Here is a 3,514-nt window from a genome sequence, read left to right on the forward strand (position 1 = left end):
CAGAAGTGGTCCCAATGGCCAGGGATGGTGACCAGACAATGGAGTAGCCTGAGATGCACAGGGCAGCTAAACAGATGCTGGCACTTGTCAAGATGTTCTGCAGCCACCTTGACAGTGCTAAGCTGGCGTTGGAAGAGAGACAGGAGGCAAGTGATAGATGTCAGGAGGAGCCACAGGAGAATTGTTTTCCCCCTGTCCTCTGGTCAGTCTTCCTCCTTCCAAGCCAATGACCTCTGAATGTAAAGAGGTTTTCCTACAAGTGGGGAGAGTAAGGTACAAAACACCCCAAACCTAGTCACTAGCTCCTCCTCATAGCAGCTTTCAAAATTTCTCCTGCCACTTAACACATAGGCAGAAGCAAGAGGGAACACCCTGCATCCTCAGCCCTCCTCCCTTTACCCCCAGGTTGATGCTATGAAGTCCTCCCCAGTTATTACCCACTCCCACGGGCTCCCCTCCTTCTTGGCCTTATTAACCTGCCTTGCCCTTGGGTAAAAACGTAAATTGTGCACAAACTCCGTGCACAGAAGTGATGCCTCCTTGGCTGGCTATTGGCAAATCAGAGGGCATGAGCATGTGCAATCACATTCATCTGGTCTTATCTCGCCATCGAAGCATTTAGGTGTAGTCTGTCACATAGAGCACTGTGGCTGTGCCAGAGATCTGGCATTCCAGTCTACAGCAGTAGCTTCGCAGGTACACTGTCTGCTCCCTATTATTTTCTGTCTATGGGGGTTTACTCCTCTAGACATCACAAGGAACTCCCCCAGAGTGTCTCAACCTCATAAAAGTAAAATAATAAAGAAGTAGCTAGGATATGATTTTCTTATTGTTTGCTTTTTGTTACACACGAAGCCATATTTTTTGTTCTTATCTTTTTTCTTCTAGGATAAACTACAATTGGTGAGAGCAAATCTCATTAGAATCACTCTGTTCACCTCTAATTACTTGTGCATTACAAGTTGTATCCCAGATCTCCTAGCCTAATGGTACAAGAATGCCATCATGTTTAGATTTTTCTGAACACCAATGATTTGTAATGACTTTAACATCACTTTTTTTCTGTCACAGTTCCGTGAGCTCAATCATATCAGTGGTACTCAAGGGCAGAAATGGAGTTAAGGGAGGAGGTTAAATATTTTCAAATGTTAATCGATAACTTTTAGCTATAGAGAAAAAACTAAAATCTGTATTTACTGAACTACTGATATGAATCGGGAGCCATAGCAGGCATTTCAGTGAATCTTCCCAACAGTCCAGGAAGGGCTCCTTTTAGGAGATGATGGAACCATAGGATTGCAAAACATGTCCTTTGTCCATGAGTATAAAGTGGAGAAGTGGACATCTGAACCTAAATCTCAATCACTGAATTGCTACTCTTATTTTTGTCAGTATGTTTACTTGTAGACACTATTTAAAGATATGCAAAGATGTTTATTCATTGAACAAATACTTAAGGGTCTCTATACTAGGCTCTGTCCTCTGCTAGAGGAACACCATGCTCAGATCAAAAAGGAGGTTGGAAAGCTTCTGATGTTAAAAAACAGTGCACCTTCTCAAGGGGGATGTGAAAAAGATCTTATAGCAAATGTTAAATATCCTAGCAATTAAGAGGAAAATTAATGATAATTAAAGTCTTAAAGACTCAAGTAGAAGAGTTTATTTTAATATATGAATATTGCACAGTCTGCTTTCCACCACAGACTTATGGCCATAAAAAAGAAAGATGTAAATATAAAGAGCCACTCTTGTATTTCTTTAATGGTTAGCTTAAAGTTGATCAAGAAAGCATACCTTTCTATGGATTTTATGTGTTTTTTAGGAGATAGTAGCAAATTTCTTAAGAATTGTTTTTGCATGGCCAACTTATAGAAAGGGCTGGTTATAAATAAATTCAAGACTTTAAAACAATCATTTGCAGGTAGGAGTATGGTCTGTCAGGTGACTCAATTTATTCTAAAAGACTAGACTGGTCAGAATGCTGCACTTATAAATAAAGCCACAACAAGGCACTTTGAATTCAATACACATGACCAAAGATAATAGAAACTACAGGGGTGAAAACAGAGGTGCAATCTTAGTATGAGAAGAGTGATGAACAATGGAAAAAAGTCTTAGCTGTGACAAAAACTTCTTAGGTCCCATGAGCTTCCTGCAGCAGAAAGTCCCTTCAATTCCAAGGAACTCATAGACTTTATCTGGGTAAAGGCTTATTGAAAATTAGAAGTAAAGTATGAGCCTTGATAATTACTATAAATTATTTCTTGAGGCTGTTTGCATAGAATACTGATTAATTTTGCATAAAAGGACCACTCCCCAGTATTATCAAAACTGCTGGAAACCCTATGAAAAGAAAAGTTAGCACATATCGCAAGGAATTTAGAAATCTCTCTAATCAGCACATACACTCAATTCAAACTGGCTTTAAGAGAAACAAAGCAAAATTGCTTAGGTTGAAGAGATCTGTTGAGTCATGTAGCTGGAAAGTCCAGGGATATCCAAGACTCAGGAACAGGCTCTTCCCACTGCTTCATTCTGCTTCTCTTTGTGTTGTTCAATTGTCACTGATTTTCCAGTGTATAGGCAAAGATGGCCACCAGGTGCTCCAAGGTCAAATCCTATTTGTTTACCAATTCATGGTTGAAAGAGCATGGCTCGTTCCCAATAATTTGAGCAGAGCTTCTGAATCTTAAGCATTAGCTTAAAGGTCAGAAGTGAGTCAGACCACAGGGGTCAAAGTGGCAGAGAAGCCATTACTCAAGGATAACCATGAGTTACAGACAGCAAAAAGTAGAAATAGTGACTAGACAGGAATCTATATAGATTTCCATTAAATCAACCTTTCCTTTATTGTAACTTTAATAATACCAGTCAATAATCCATTCATACTTTATTAACACCTTTTCTACTCGAACCACTATCCGTGGTGCTGGTGACACAAAGCTGAAGACATCATCTCTGCCCTCATGGAACTTACAATCTGTTATAAATTTTGAATATTAGCTCAAGTAATTCATAGTATGATTGGGATTAAAATTCTGATGAAGAGAATATAACAAATATTTTATACTTATATTCATTTCCTGTTAATTCCTCAAATTATTTTTTTTCTTTGTTGGATTCCAAAATCAAATGTTGGTAGTTAAAGTCCATCATTTTTTTAAAAAAATCCATCATTCAACTTTGGAGGTCAACAAAGAAAATAAATAGCTGGATTTGTGGGCGAGATTGAAAGGCAAGTATTGTCATTCCCATAACAAACCATACTCAAAAGAATCATTTTCAATTTCTTTGCCATTGAACTAAAAGTAAACCCCATTTCTCAAGCTTCCTGCAGCTGGTTTGGGATGTGACAGAAATAAATAGCTATTGATCAGCTTCTGAATGGTGTTTCATGAAATACTTCTAAGAATTTGATCTTATCTGGTGATAAATGAACGAACAGGTTGTAATCTCAACGGTCCTGGTGTTGCTTTGCGGGTCTGCGAGTAAAGATGAAGAGTTAGACAACCAG

This window comes from Spermophilus citellus (genome assembly GCF_964194105.1).
Source record: "Spermophilus citellus genome assembly, chromosome: 12".
NCBI lineage: Eukaryota > Metazoa > Chordata > Mammalia > Rodentia > Sciuridae > Spermophilus > Spermophilus citellus.